The sequence below is a fragment of the Macaca nemestrina genome, chromosome 2 (assembly GCF_043159975.1).
Source record: "Macaca nemestrina isolate mMacNem1 chromosome 2, mMacNem.hap1, whole genome shotgun sequence".
NCBI lineage: Eukaryota > Metazoa > Chordata > Mammalia > Primates > Cercopithecidae > Macaca > Macaca nemestrina.
In genome coordinates this window covers 169259170-169276172 of record NC_092126.1, presented here as the reverse complement: position 1 = coordinate 169276172, position 17003 = coordinate 169259170, and the positions used below count along the sequence as shown (strand labels likewise).

Sequence of the window (17003 nt, the reverse complement as noted above, 5' to 3'; positions counted from 1 at the left end):
GTGGCACTGCTATCATGTGGTCTAATCATTTAGACTTGTCACTACCAACTATTTGTTTAAGAGCCTCCAAGACCTTTCACAGTCTGGCTCGGGCCCACCTCTCTAGTTTTAAGAAAAATTTTCCCACCACTACTTCTTTATATACGGTGACAGACTATTTGCTCCTTTCTGAACATGGCCTGGGACATTTATGTCCCTGAGTCAGCTAACAGTTCACACTTGAATCTCCCAAGCCTAACATAGTGTGTGAAACACAGCACGACACTCCAATGTTTGTTGAATAAATGCTGTCCATCTATTTTAGGAGGCAGAGATGACAGAAGAAAGTTGTTAAATCAGTAAATAAATAGCACCAGAGAGAGGTCAAGGAAAAGTTAATTTTAGTGCATTTTAGGAGTGGGGGCAAGATGAGCTTGAAGATTAGGAAAACTGATGCTCTTTATTCCTGGGTCTGGCCAATGCTATGAGTCAGTTACTTTTTCGGGAACAAGTTTAAACCTCAAGGTTAAATGAACACAAATGCCCTGTCCATCAGCATATAATGAAAAAGTTGTGGCTGTTTCCACATCAGCACAGTGAAATTAAAATATGCAGTGCCTCTCTAAGAGGCATCATATATGACAGAGCTTTTAAAAATAGTGCCCTTTGCCACTCAGGTATAGAAAGAGCTATAAAAACAAAAGTAAATGTTTAAAAAACTGGGATAATTTAGCTTAGGGAAGAAAGAGCTGAAGTGTGTCTTTATAGTTTTTTGACTATAAGAAAAGTTGTTACAAAGAGGATAATGATCAGCATTTTTGTCCTAGGGCAAAATGACATTAAACCGTCCAGTGCAGAATTTTAGACTTAAAGATGAACATTCTAAATATGCAAGTGGTAAATAATCAAATAGATTGCTAAGAGCAGTTCTGAAATTTCTTTCTTCCTGACTCTCTTAAAATAGGAAAAATCTTCGTCTATTTTGGATAAAATAAATGCAGCTCTGCCTCCAGTCAGGAGAATGAATTCAATAACTTTTCTAGTCTTGTTTAACTCTGTATGATTCCATAAAATTCTATAAAATGTTAACCCTAAAAATTATACAGAATCACCATACAGTTGAGTAAAATACATTCTACAGTTTAAAGAGAAATAAGCAATACAGAGAGTTGGTAAGTTATTAAATTCAAAATAGTAATATATGGTTCTTACACTTTTGATTCAATTTGCCAACTGCATATAACAAATAAAATTGGCAAAAATGTACCCAAATTTACTAAAGTTTTAACATAGTGATTAGCTAGAGTAAAACAGTCTAACAATTCTTTAATGTCTAAGAAATTTGCTGAATATTTCATAAACCTCTTATTGAATATGTATATAAACTCAATTTCCAATTAAAGAAAAAGTTTTTTAAAGGTCCGGAAAGTAATATATGAAATCACTATTATTTCCTGGACTATCTTCAAAGACAACGGGAGAATCAATAAACAATTCCTTTAAATGACCAAAATGTGCCCCATATGATTAAAAATGTAAATCTAAAAACAGACTCACAGATAAGGTCTAACAGGGGTGGCAAGTTAGTGGCTTTCTTTGTCTCTTTACCTTGTAGCTTTGGAGCTCAGCAGAAGCGTCCATTACATACAGCACAGAGTTAGATGAACAGCTCCAATGACCTTGTCTGAACCAAATTCATTTAAAGCAGTTTGCCACTTTTCTTAAATAGAAGATGAGTCCATTCTATCTATGGCCCAGATTTGGACTGGATCACTGAACTATTGCCCAACTCTTATAAGCAAAGCACTAACATGTACCAATCAACAGGCGAAGGCATCAGGAAGGTAAAAATACACATACATAAGAAACTGGCAGTACATTATAGAAGAAAGCTATATCTAAAGATGGACTTTGGCTTTTAAAGCCTTTGAGTGTTATTCGAACTTTGTTAAGAAAAACAAAAATAAAATCTTCATTCCAATGTAACTTGCAAAGAAGATCCAGTGAAAAAATGAATTTGAGAGAGAAAGAAATGTAGTTTTATTTTGCAATCCATTATTTCCATAAGAACATGAATCAAAGAGACAAACTATGCCAATTTCTTCATAGCTGACTTGTTACAGGATATTGTTCCAGTCTTCACTAATGACTTCTTGAGGTTGGTTACTACTGTGATCAGGAGTTGGGAGGGCAGAGGTCTAACTAAGACCTTTCAAAAGAAACGTTTTGTTCAGTGTGACTACAGAAAATAAAGTCGGCATTAAGCTAACTTTGACAACCTAACTAGGATAATGGTTAGTGTATGTAGCCATTGCTTATGCTGTTTCATAATGAACGGAATGAACGGAACAGCAAAGGAGTCAAGTTAACCAGCAACTTGAATTTTGAAAAGCTGTGGAATAAGCTGATAACATAGGTTGTTAGAATTAGCAAAACTTACTCTCTGCTTCCCTCACCTTTTAGTCCTATTTATTTCCACATCCACATTCCTGTCATCAGGCAGTTGAAGAAACAGAAATGTGGCTGGGATTGCTTCTTTGGGGATACTCTTAGTGAGCTCTCCATCTCCCCACCCTTGCTCTCAGTTTGCTAAAAATATATTCATTTAATTGTTTTAATACCTCTACTTAGGGGAATATGCATTTTCTTAACCGTTGATACAAGGTCCAAATTCAGTTTTTATCACAGGTAATAAGCAAAGTATTTGGGGGGTGTGTGCGCGCGCGCGTGTGTGTGTGGTGGTGGCAAATTCTGTCCTAGATGCTTCGAGTTTTCCAAGTATACTGCTAAAAGGGGTCATTTGCTCCCCACCTCAAGAAGCCAATTGTGCTTATAGTTTTACTTCAAATAAAGATATATACCTATAAATGCATACATTATACACACACCTTCTTCTCAAAAGTCATAAACATTTGGTGACTCTATGTATACTCCATGAAGTGCTGTTACTACTAAAGTCAGAGTAATTTAGGCAGAAACATAAGAAACCCCAAATGGTTTGCACTGAAATTTTATTAACATATTTGTCAGTGTTTTCCTCATGGATAATTTCCATTGGTTCCTGGCTCCTTGTCAGCATATGCTCCAGGAGCCTTTCACAATATCTTTCTGCCCTAGAAATCCTGGCCTGTGAGATTTCCTTGTAAATATCTGCATTCTTGTATTCACCTATTAATGATCCAGGGATCGAGGATGTTTTCTATCTGCTCCTTAACCTCCCACTTCAAGGATTAGATTGTAAACAACCTAGTGGGAACCCTTCAGGCCAAACCACAGCTGAACGAATCTCAGCAGGCAGGGAACCCACAGCAGTCTGTGAAATACCGTGAAACACAATTACGAAAATATGAAGGATTCACCCGTACTTTGGGGAAGAAATTATGTTGTTTCCAAGATGAGACCTCAAAAATAAGGCTAGTATACTAATTGAGAAAGACATGATTTTAAAAAGTGTCAGCAGAGGTAAATTTTTAAAAGTACCAGATTTGCCAGGTCTCTCTCAAACCATAGATTCATTTTCAGTATACGACAGTGGCCTGAGCCGACACTTCAAGGGAAGTCCCTTCGTCTCTGACCAGTGAAGCCCAAAGTACTCACTGCATGAAAGCGTTCCTTTCTTGTTTCCAAAGGCAATCAATTTTTGTCCTAGAGTCTGAAGGTTCATGGGCTTTCTTTTAATTTTGTCAGTCTGCACATGCATGGTTCCTCCTGCATGATTTGGTTCTGAGGAAGTGACCCACCCACCACGCCACAGAGCTAATTAACCCCATACTGAGCTTTTTTTTTTTTTCTCATTTCACACATCCACTCAATGCTTTAAATGACCCAGCAGCAGTATGATCATATGATTTTTTTCCCCTCAGTGAGGAAAGCATGGTGTTGGGAGGAGCAGGGTATATCTGCCCTAATTCAAACCAGCAGTGTGATCCTAAAATATTATCTAATTGCATTGCATCTGAGGGTGCAAAGTACTAAAATATCCTCGAACAAATCTCTTTCATGTCATTCATTTAACTTCTTGCAGTGTCCATTTGAAATAGCAAATAATACATAATAAACATGGAGGTAGAGAAGTTTGATCTATACTCAGAATGTTTAAAAAACATCCGGTCTTACTGGGGGTAAAAGACCGAGAGCTCCTTCCCTATCCTGAATAGCTTCAAGAGAGGGCCTTTTTTCCATTTGAAGGAACAGACTCATGTTTTTCCAGATTTATTTTTTCCAAAGGGAATGCCTTGAAAACTCTAAGATGATCACTGTTTTCTAACTTTTCAAAAAAGAAAAAAAAAAGTGAACATGATGATGGTGGGTGATTTAATGGAATCATCTTGTCAACATGATGAAACTGAAAAAAGCTCTTACAGACTCTGTCCACATGCTAAAAAAAAAAAAGAAAAAAAAGCAACCTTTAACGTCTTTAACGTTATGTTTATAGTATAGAGTGGTTTTTGTCATGGCAGAGAAAATAAATATAATTGTCTTATGCAGTAAATGTGAGGCTCTGCTAAGAATCTCATTGGATAAATCATAGAAATACATCCTGGCCAGATAAATGGAGCCAGACAAGTTCTAGGTCTTGTAAGAAGTTTTCAAAAGAATCATCATATTGTAAGTCTGTCATCTCTGTAAGTGACAAGAAAAATTCTAGGCTATTTCCCTTGGTTCTACTAGTAACATGGCTTCAAAGTTTTAAATATTTAGACATAAATAGACAAGAAAATGACTTTTTCTAAATATCCCATCTTTTAGGCAAACTATCAGATTTCTGTCATTCTCACAAGTAAGTGTAGCAAATTGGTTCACCTTGGAAGGACTTGGTTAGAGATCATATATGTCTTATGTGAACTTTTAACATCTCTTTCCTTTGCAAAGTGATTAATGCATATGCTATTAAATACACAGGAATCCTATAATTCTTAGTTCAGTGAACAGTTAGTACAAGGGAACATCTATCTAATATTTAAAATTTTTGTTTAGTGTCTTAAATCCTACACTTTGGAAATGGAGACCTTATAGATATGTTCTATAAGGTCTTCAGTGTGCTGAAAAACACATTTGCTACTACTCCCTAAGCTTCTCTTAGGTAAGGCTGCCAAATGGGGTAAACTGATGGGTAAAGCTGGCTCAATAGGCAAAGAACAAAGGTCCAGTTAAGTACAGTTTATTTTTATTTATACTGGTCAGAAATATCACAGTTAACAAATAGCCTAAATCCAGCTCTTATATCTAGGCTTCCAGCCTTTGGCTGAAGTGTCTCATCTGGTCATTCTGAAAAAATAGGGTGGTGGTTGTGATTTCAAAGACTCTCCTACCCATTAGACTTTTTCAGGCTCACTGTTGCTTGGGATTCTAAAGCCTTTACTATGGTTTGTTAGACCAATACAGTATGTCCCTTACTACTTGTCTGACTTTATCTCCTAACATTTTCATGCAAAATTGGTCCAATAGACAATAAAATATGCTTACCTATGGGTGTAGACAGGAATAGGAATGTGAATGGGGATTAAAAGTAACTAATTAATAAAAATTAGTTGCTTTGTGACCTTGTTAAATATCAACTCTTCCATGACAGCCTAATAAAATTTCTGAACTTATCTTGAGAGTAGGTTAAGATAGGGGAGAATATACAACTTATTTCCAATACTATGTATTCATTCATTAATTCAACAAATAGTTTTTCAGAATCTATTATTGATTACTCTGCCAACTGGATTCTACTCCTGCCCTCAAGGACCTTCCACTCTAATGTATATTTTGGAGAGTTTCTGTCTCTATTATCACTGAGACGTTATTAGCCCACTTTAGACAAGTTATAAATATAACCACCTGCCCATGATGATTCCTCTCCTCATTCCTTATTTGTTTTTATTCATTTGCCCTGTAATATCACCATTAACCTTTCATGAATGACTTGACCCTTTGTAACCTATATTATCAACTCAGCTAATTTTTATATAGATAAGGAACCCCTTCTCCACTCCCAACTACCTTTTCTTTCTCAAACAGCCATGAAAATATAAAAGTCTACGCAGAATTATTTAAGTTTTTGAAATGAGTCCTTACAATCTGATCTGAACTACCATTTTTTTTCCCTTTCTTTTTTGAAAGAGGGAATGCAGCCTCAGCCCCTAAGATACATATCTCAAATTACAGGCAAATTACATACAAGTCACTGGTCTCCCAGACTTAGTACTCACTCCTCTCTAGGGTAGAACAATTTCTGCACTGAACAGAGGACCATAATCTCACTCAAGTAATCTCAATCTCAGAGAACAGTTAACCAAGTGCATGTTTCTGGTCCCTATATTCCTTTATAAGGAATTACCCTCTTCACTATATTTTGCTATTTTCTGAACCTGGCTACCTTAGGTAAATGTCAGTGGACATGGTAAAAAGAACAGTAACTCTTCCTCAATTTGTTAAACTTGTTTTTTCTCCTCATATGCTTTATAAACAAAAATGGGAGAATTTAATGTATGTACAGAGCAGCAAATGTTCTCTCTGTTGCTTTTCAGACATTTTTATCTTATATAAACAGTGGTGATGAAATTATAAATACCATTATTCCACCTCTATGTTACTACTCTTATTATCTTGCATCAACAGAAGTGAACAAATACGTACATGACACCAATCAATCCCTTTTCTAAAAATGCAGTTTTCGTATTTCTAAACAGTGAAGGAAGAATTTAATGAATTTAACATGTAGTTTACCTATTTATATTTTGAATGTTAATAAAGCAAAACCAAACTATTGCTTAAGTTTTTTCACACTTATATCACCCATTAACACTCTCCATGCTGGCATGGAGTAGGGGGTGTGTAGAACTAACAACGGCAATGGGTCCAAGTCCCCTGGGTCAGGTGGTTAGGGATTTGGCAGGCTAGAGAGGATGTTTAGATGCTGGGGCAGGAGATTTCAACCTGCTTGGCAGGTTAGAGATATTTTCTGGCAGTAAAAGGAATATTTTTTGTAGAAGAAATTGCTAGGAAGAGGTCATTTGGGGGCATTAGGTGAGAGAAATATCAAAACCATACCTAAAAGCAGTCTAAGGGAACTAGGGAAAAGAAAATCACTACTTTTTCAATCTCCTCATTGGTTTCCCTTATTCCATAGTGTACTTTCTCTTTCCATCTTCTATCACTTCATATACTTTTCTCCTCCATTCCTTCAGGATTTTTTCCTCCTACCTCTTTATTATAACAAAAAAGCATTTAGGAAGAATTTTAGGAGACACTGAGACAAAAAAAGAAGAACTTAGAGAAGACATAATAACATACTGCATATTTATGCATGTATGTATGTGTGTATATATAACATATATTCAATTTACCAAGAAGGATAAACGGATTTTTGAGATTTAAAAAATTTACGGTATGTCTGGTCATATTAATCTCCAAACCAGCTGGTTTTTAGCATTGCTAGAGCGATAATAGAATCAGGAATAGAAAACAAAAGGAAAAAAATAAAATTTTACAAAGGATTTATATTTGCAAAGGAAAGAGGACTTATTTAGAGTTGTTTATTGAAATTCCCCCAAAGCTATTTTTTGAACTTATGTATCGACAACATCAAGAGAAGGAGCTTAGGAATTCTCATAGGGTTTAGGAACTACTAAACCTTGTGTATTATGTTCATCTCAGTCCACTCAAGCAAGTAAAGGATAACTAGAGCATGGTATCTCACAGTGCATAACATGGTTGGTTACTTTGCTAGGCTGACATATGGAGACAGGGCCCATAGGAGCAGGGATTTTCTTATGAATACCAGAGAGAGATACCCAGGTTCATCTAAATGTATAGGGCATGAGGGATTAGTGGTACAGTGTTATCTGCAAAGTACCTAAAAGTGTTTTCTAACCAAGAACTAACTTCTTAGCCCAGTCTTCCTGGGGATTAAAAAAAAATCCAATAATAAGTAATGGGAATACTTTCTTTGGTCACTGGGTTGGGGACGGTTGCTGAGACATATGACAATATTCAATCCATAAAGATAGGAGGAAATGAGGAGAAAGAGAAAACACAGAAAGGGAGAGCAAGGGCCAAAAGAAGAGTGTCACCTCTGTAGACTCTCTAACAGAATAAATTGATAATCTTAAGAAAAGTAAAAGAACATGCCTTGAGGGAAACCTCAGTACACTTTTGGAATCCAAGGCAAAAAATAAAACAATTTGCCTCTTGTCAAGTTTATTGCCATTGCCCCATGGGAGGTTCCTATTTATTCTGCTCTTACGTGCACAGGTATTTCTTCTAGTCTTACATTCTTTTCCTAAGGATTAGCATTCTGTGATAATGGTGGTAATGACAGCTGCCTTAAATTAATGGCAAGTTAGGAATGAAACACTGACCACCAGGCTATGTTTTTGGATCCAGTCTATGCCCTATAATGTGTTCATTCTACTTTCTGCAGTTTCTCTGAGACTTGTGGCATAAGACTTGTATTGTAGGGCCGGGCTCCTTACGGGGACACATATGACTCCAGAAAACAAGTACTCTACTTTCTTACCCTGACTTTTTGGTTTTCTTGTTTTTTCCTCTTTTTTCCCAGACTATTATTTTCCAGTTTCTTCTCTACCAGTCTGGATGCCCATTGTTGTTAACTTTAGAGATGTCCACCAGCTCCATCAAATCCCTCATCTACAGTTCTCAACTGTATTTACCTAGTTCTAGAGCTCAGATGAACCCACATGCATGTTCTCCTCAGCTTCCAGGCTGCTGATCCTTGCTGAAGAAAAAGCACAAAACTGTACAGCTTGATTCTCCTGCAGAATTATGGTTTCCAGCATAAGTTTGGGTTTCAGAATTCTTTTTCAATTTTAAAATTTGCTCCTAGTCAGTTTCCTTTTTCACTCCCCAGTTTCATTCATTATTCTATTTAACTAGTTATAACCCATACGCTACTCTTCACTCTCAGCTACTAACCTTGCCTCCTTTTACATAGAGAAAACAGAGGCCATCAAATGGCACTTCCCATCTCTCAACCTCTGCCACCAATGAATCCACCTGTAACATTTCAAAGATCCTTCTGCCTAGCACTGATAACCTCCTCCAGGATCTTATTATATCAGTTACTTTTCCTTTCGTGTTTTCGATTTTCCTACTGCCTGCCAACATGCTTTAGCAGGCTTCATTTAAAGTAACAATAAGAACAATGATAATAAACTAACAAACAACAAACCATCTTTTGCAGACCTTATCTTTCTCTCTTTTGTGTCACCTTCAAGCTTCCTAAGCTCCCATTTATTCCTCAAACCATTACAATCTGGTTTCTCTAGCTGTGTTTCTAATTAAACCATTTTTTTTTGCCAAAGTCACCAAACACTTCTGAATTGCTAGCCTCCAAAATCCATCCTTCAAACTCATTGTTTTCATTCTTTTAAAGGTCAAGTTCACTGGGGTATAATTTACATACAATAAAATTCATCCTTGCTATACTCATTTACCATTCAATAAGTTTTGCTTATATGCTGGAGGCCTGTGTAATGAAGTCCAAACCCCAAGCCCCTTTGCTTCATATACAAATCCCTTTGGCACCTCTCAGCAGTCTTCCCCACATAACCCATTGTCTGGTGACACCACACTACTCAGAATTCAAGAGTATATGCCATATACCTTCATGCCCCTTGGACTTTCTTTATGTTTCCTCTCTATAAACATATATGTCTTGGTATAACACAGTAAATGCTATTTAATATTACCACATCAATTTCCATATAGAATCATAAATCTAGATGTTATTTTGAGAAGCTGATGTTTTCCAAATAGAAGTCATCCATCAAAATGTTACTACCTGAAGATCTCTATTATTTTAGTATTATGGGTTGATTATGTTCCCTTAAAATTCATATGTTGACATTCTGGCCCCCGATTCTTTAGAATATGAATATATTTGTGAATAGGGTCACTGAAGATGTGATTAAGATGAGGTCATGCTGTAGAGTGGGCCTGTAATCCAATATGACTACTTATAAAAAGAAGAAACTTAAACACAGACATGCACACAGGGAGAACATCAGGTGACGATGACGGCGGAGATTGGGGCTGATGCTTCTATAAGCCACGGAACACCAAAGATTGCCAGGAAACCATCAGAAGCTGGGTGAGAGTCATGGAAGAGATTCTCACAGCCTTACAAGGAGCCAACCTTGCTGATACTTTAATCTTGAACATCTAGCTTCTATAACTGTGAGACAAACGATTTCTGTTGTTTAAGCCACTCAGTTTGTGGTAGTTTGTTACAAAGCCCTAGAAAACTAATATACTCAGTAAAAAAGTTCTTCAGTATATTGGAATCAGTTCTTTCACTCATCAAGTACTTATTGAGTGCCTACTATATGCTAGGCACTGCCCTAGGATATTGAATGAATAAGAATTTCATCACGTTATTGCATTTTTTGTTCACTAATAAGTAATCAATCTATCAATCAATTTATTAATAGATGAAATGCCTATCATTTATTTCTTCAGCAAATATTTGTTGAATATCTACTATGTATCAGACATCATTCTAGGCACAGAGGATAACATTAGTAGTGGTAGATCAAGTTCTCCACCTTACGTAGTTTAAATTCCAGTAGAGGAAACATACATTAAACAAGAAAACAAGTAAATAAGATATGTAATTTTACTCTGTGCCCCACACTGAGAGTCATAGGCATTGATCCTCTACATCACTAAACAAAGGATGGAACTAGATAATGAACATGTTACTTCACAGTTCACAAAGTAATGAGGAACACAATGAGGTCTCACACTAGAGGCACGTTAATTCACAGGCAATGCACAGGCTTAAAGTGTTTGGGAAGGACACCCCAAAAGCTAGGTTTCTCAGTCAGTTTGTCAGTCATTGAACACATATTTCTTTTTTCTTTTTTTTTTTTGAGACCAAATCTCTCTCTCTGTCGCTCAGGCTGGAATGCTGTGACACAATCTCGGCTCACTGCAACCTCTGCCTCCTGGGCTCAAGTATTTCTCTGCCCCAGCCTCCCTAGTAGCTGGGATTACAGGCACCTGCCACCATGTCTGGCTAATTTTTGTATTTTTAGTAGAGACAGGATTTCACCATCTTGGCCAGGCTGGTCTTGAATTCCTGACCTCGTGATCCACCCGCCTCGGCCTCCCAAAGTGCTGGGATTACAGGTGTGAGCCACTGCGCCCAGCCATTCGACACGTATTTCTTAAGCACTTACTGTGTACCAGGCCCTATGCTGAAGACAGTAGAACTGTGGACAGAGCCAACATGGTACTAATATCCACTGAGCTCACATTCTAAGGGGAAAAATCTGAACAACAAATCTCACAGTCCATTCTTTATCACTTATCTTCATAAGAATACATAAAGGGGGTTCGGAGATCACCTGGGTCAGAGGACTGGCCCATGAGGGGTTTCCAAGGGGCCTTCCTTGAAGATGTGGTGCCCAGACACTGCTTTAGGGCTGGGGTGTGGGTATTTGTTTGAGCAGGGTCATGAAATCTTAGGTTTCTTCTTCCTCATCCCCTTTCAACCATGTACACACATTTCAAATACTTAAAAGCACTCTTCAAATATACTAAGAACACCAAGAACTAAACACAAGAGGAGGGCTCTCCAGAGGAAAGGGGCCAAAAATAGAAGAGAAAAAAAAAACCCTAATCTCACCATTTGTTTTGAAAACACCCAAAATGATTAAAACATATTATAAACTAAAACATATGAACTAATCACTTGCCAAGTTTCATTTTTAAATCAAAGCCGTTTTGAGGTTCATAAAATGAAAAAAGAATCTTCAAATATGAACTTGTGTTTTCCTTTTCTTGGCCCTCAGTTGGCTTGAAGCATTTGCTGTTATGCTGTGTGGAGGGAAGGGGAACCTGCTAGTTAGGAACATGTGGCATTCATCTACTAGAAGGTAAGCTCCACGAGATCAGGACTCTTCACAGTGGTATCCCTGATAAATAGAAGAGCGCCTGGAAGATAACAGGGGCTCAATAAATACCTGCTGAATGATCAACTACTGAATATTCTGGGCCTTTTAAGGGATTCTCCAACTCTCTTTTCTTACCCAAGCTGCATCTGGCTTTAGGCCAGTGGTTCTCAATCTGGGGCTACTTTTTGCCCCCAATCAGGGGACATTTGTATTTTTTGTTGTCACAGTTAGAAAAGTTCCTACTGGCATTTAGAGGGTAGATGCCAGGGATGCTGCTAAACATCTTTCAGTGCATAGGACAGCGCTGTTCCACAAAGATTTATCTGGCCCCAAAGGTTAACAGGGCCAAAGTTATAAAACTCCGATTTACACCCTTTGTTTCTATTGGGCTGTACCTGGGAGTCAGATCCTCTGCATATTTGGAATGAAGTTCAGTCCTAAAGGAAGCACCCCAGAAGAGCCTCATTGCTTAATCCTCATTCCCTTCAAGACCTAATAGAACTGCCTCCACTCTAAAGCAGGCTCAGAGAGAGCCAATTTTGCCTTTTGCCCTCCCTGGGTCAACAATGCAATTGCTAGGGAAATCATCTGACAGTCTGTCTCCACAATGCAAGTGAATAATTTTTACTTTACATTGGTAATTTCCCTGAGCTTACCTAAGCATATATACTAATTTAGTAAAATTCTCTTGTTTACGAACTAGTCATGTATCTGCAGGAAAAAAAAAAAATCTCAAGTTCAACCAGTTTATCCATGTCTGCTCAGGATCAGTACATGAATCTAGCTTTATTCATGATAAATAAGATCAACTTCAAGAATTCCATCAAACCCCAATAATGTGCCTTTAGAGAGACTGGGTTTATAGCATTTCCTCTGCCACCTTCCTTGCCCTGTATATTAAAATACAAGTATCTGATCCCAGTTTCAATGGGGCAACTTCTGTGGTACCAAAGGAGGGCATGCGCTGATTTCCCCACTCTGATGGTTGCTCCAGTAATCTTGGTGTTGTGGCATGTGTCCCAGTTACCATAGAGACTGCATACACTAAGAGTGCAGCATTGTGATTGGTGGGAAAGACACATTTTGCAGAAGCTTTTCTGGAGAGATAAAGGTAAGACACAAGAAAGAAAGTGAGACTGCCAATAAAGAGGCAGAGCACAGAGAAGTCCCAAACAACCATACATTCTAGAAAATTGGGACAACAGAGATTACAACTACTACTATAAAACCAACATAAACTGTTCACTCAGTGGCCCCTGTCAGGAAAATTTCAAGTATAGGCAGACAGAACAGACACAAGATATTCTAGAATAAAAAGGTAAGCAAGTAAACCTACTGAGGTATAGGGGTGACAAAAGGGAAATGGCACGAAAAAATTTTAAAATGATTCAATGCTAGAAAAAAAAAAGAATATCAGAGAGCGCTAAAATTTAAAGTTACATTTCTGTAGGATGGCTGACTTACAGAAAGGCTGACCTTTGGGAAATTATTTAAGTTCTGAGTACCTCTGCTTCCTTCCCTATGAAAAAGAAAAAGAAAAAAAGAATAAAGATGGAAATAGAATAAAGATGACTTCTCTCTCACTGTTTTACAGGAGTCTCTTTAAATATCTCAATCATTTGACATTATATCAGTTGAATATGATGTACCCCCACACAAAAATTGGACAAAAACACTTAAAGGTGGTGATAAATAGGGGGACATCATTAACAATGCAAACTGCCTCATTCCATAGTTTCTTACAGTAATGAGTCAACTGACTATGTGATCTCATGTACATAATTTTGCTCGGCATGCAATTTTGAGGTATACAATTACTACAGAAATCAAGGCATACCTGCAATGTAAAGGGTAAATCATAGGCATTTTAAGGGAAGGCTGAGGATAGGATGTGTGTTGGTTTGAGGGATGAGGAGGAGTGGATTTAAGAGAAAATCAGTCTAGGAAAATATCACATAAGTGTTTGTAAGTTCTTTGATACTCAGCTCTGTATCCTGTAATGCTTTACTAGACATATTTCAGACTAATATGTCCATTGCCTACTAGACATTCATATCTCCCTGTTTTTAAATACCTTTCAAATCTATATCTTGAGCCATTACTTCTCTCTTGATCTGTAATGCTTTATATCAAATGAACTACTAGACATTTACAATTAGATATTCCAAAAGCATCCTAAATTCAACATGTCCAAAGCTGAACTCATCTTTTCCTTCAAACTTTCTCTTCCTCCTATGTTTCCTATGTGAGTAAATATTAGTAGTATTACCATTCACCCATCTGCCAAAGTTCCATACCTAGGAGTCATGGTTGGTTTTATCTCACCTTCAAATAATCATCCGTGCATATAGATGTGTAATTCTAATAACCAAAGGAGGCCTTTTTTGAATAGAAAGCAATATTTACAGTTAATTGGGTTTCGAACTAATATTAATTTATTAAATTTACAAATTTTAAAAGGCTAGTTTTCTTTATACTTTTACCTGTGAAAACACATACATATATTTTTCTAAGTCTTCATATAGCAATTTTTGCATAAAATAAGAAAAATTACTTTCAGGAAGGGTGAGATTACTAGACAAAAAATTTGGGACCTCAAACTATTTCAACTGTCAGTCAGAGAAAAGAATGAGAGTTAGGGTCTGATCTGGGAACACCTTTCAAATGATTTTGCCAAGGTCACCAGTAGACACATTGAATATTTTTTATAGTCACTCTGACAGTGAGAAATTTTAAGTCTATACCCTACAAAGGAAATTTTACAATCCATGTCCTCTATGTTTAAGTTTCATTCTTATCTAACTCTTTTATAATCACTTTCCACTTCATAGCCTGATAAAGGTAGACAGTATTTTGTGTCTCTACTAATCAGATTTCTTGAATCTAGTGCCCTTTCACTTCATAACGTTTTTCACATTTCTACCTCTCTCATCCCCACTGCACCACATTAGCTCAGAGCATCATTATCTGTCACTTGTAATATTGCAACAGTACATTGTACTATGTTTTCTTAAGTTTCTGAGTCTTTGCACATGTCACTACCTGTGTCTAGAACACCCATATTCCCTGATAAATATTTACTAAATGAAAAAAAAGTTAATAAACGCTGTGGATGTTGCTGCTTTGGGTGCTAAACAGAAATAGTGGCCTATCTAATATTCTGGATAAGCCTGCATAAAGCAGTTTTACTTTCAAAATTAATTTTGAAGAATAATAAAATTTTGCCATGGAGAATCATGGAGCCCATGCCACAACATCATGTTTTGCATTTAATAAAACACCTCTAAATCCAGGGAAAGAATCAGTTATTATTTCCTTCAATTCATACAACGAATATTTACTGAACACTCTCTATGTGTCAGGCTCTGTACTAGGCACTGAGGATTTCTTAGAGCACAGAACAGGCAAAAACAAACAAACAAACAAAAAAACCCAAAAAAAAACCAAAACACAAAACCAAAAAAACCCTCCAAAAAAACAAAAAAACCTTACAATCATGGGGCTTATAGTCCATGAAAAGGGAAATAAATGTGTAAATAAAATATATATTGTGTCTGAAGGTGGTAGATGCTACGAACCAAAAGGGGTGGAGGGTTAAATGTTAAATACAGTGGTTATGAAAGGTCTTACTTAGAAGTGAAAATTGAGCAAAGACCTGAAGATGATAAGCAAACAAGCCTTATCTGGGGAAAACATTTAAGGCGGCCAGAAAAGCAAGTGCAAAGGTGAAATCATGCATGGTAGGTTTGAGGTTAGGAAGGAGTCAATGAAGGTTGAGGGGGGTGAGCTAGGGTGGAGTGCTAAATGAAGACAGAGAGGTAATGCAGAAATTGAATATGGAAGGTCTTGTGAACTATTGCAAAGGCTTTTCTTCCAAGTGAGATGTTGAGCCATTAGAGAGTTCTGAGCAGAGAAGTGATGTGGTCTGACTGAAATTACATTACACATATTGCAAAGCATCACTCTGGCTATCATTTTGAGAATACACTGTAAGTGGTAAGGCCAGAAGCAGGGAAGACAATTAGGAGGCTATTGTAATAATCCGGGTAAGAAATGGTAGTTGCTTGGATCAGGGTAGTAGTGGTGATGAGGATGAGCAGTGGTAAGATTCTGGATTTATTCTGAAGGTAGAGCTGCAGGATTTGTTCAATGGTTGGGTTTGTGAGAGAAATACAGGTCTGGGAGAGAAGTAAATTTTTGATTTGGGCAACGCTAAAGGTGGAGTGTTATTTACCAATATTGGGGAGGCTATGTATTTGCTTGGTAAAATAAGGAATTCCATTTCTGATATGTCAAGTTTGAGATGCTCATTAGACAGATGGTGGAGATGTTGAATAGGCTGCTAAATATGTGAGCCTAGAATTCTGGGTAAAGGCCTGGACTAGAGATACAAGCTTGCACCATAAGCTTGGGTGCAAATATTAAGAGAGTGAATGGAGCTGAAGAGAAGAGCTTCAAAGATTGAGCTCTAGGGCACTCTAATGTTTACCTGCCTGGGAAATGAGAATATGCTCGCAAAAGAGACTGAGGAGGAGTAGACTGTGAGATAGGAAAAAAATCAGGAGACTGTGATGGACTGAATGCCAAGTGAAGAAAGTGTTTTAATGGAGAATGAATAATGGGCCACATAAAACGATTCTGAGAGATCAGGAAAGACAAAGACTGCTAATTGGTTAATGGATTTAGCAAGATGGAAGTCATTGGTGACCTTAGCATCAACAGTTTTACTAGACTGGTAGGCGCAAAAGCTAACTAGAGGGGCAAAAGAGAACTAGAGCATAGGATTGGAGAGTGTCTACAGTGAGTCTAGGGATTTCTTGAGAAGTTTTGCTGTAATGGAAATCAAACAAATGGGACAGGAGCTGCTAGGAAGTAGGGTTTATAAAGGTATTTTTAGGATGAGATAAATTACAACATGTTTGTATACTGATAGGAAAGATTTGATAGAAAGAGAAAATTTGATAAAGCAGAAGAAAGATGTGAGCTTTTTCAGGAGCACCATTTACGCATGTGCAAGAGGACACAGATTCTAATGCACAATGAGGGATGGGCTGAGCCAAGAGTACACAGAGGTTATCCATAGTTGTAGGAGAGAAGGCAAAATACATGGGTACAGAT

The 17003-nt window shown here is 37.3% G+C and overlaps 1 protein-coding gene across 46 annotated transcripts in view; it reads right to left on the bottom strand.

Moving 5' to 3' along the window:
- LOC105470366 (zinc finger and BTB domain containing 20) overlaps positions 1-17003 on the bottom strand; it is an 814500-nt gene that overhangs the window by 176708 nt on the left and 620789 nt on the right. For 3 of the 46 annotated variants that reach the window (XM_071089354.1, XM_071089352.1, XM_071089322.1), the window contains one exon: positions 13350-13404. The exons of 42 other annotated variants lie outside the window; for them this stretch is intronic. The gene's annotated coding sequence lies outside the window, so the exon portion shown is untranslated. The remainder of the gene's footprint in view (positions 1-13349; positions 13405-17003) is intronic. One more of the 46 variants, XM_071089330.1, reaches the window with a different exon arrangement.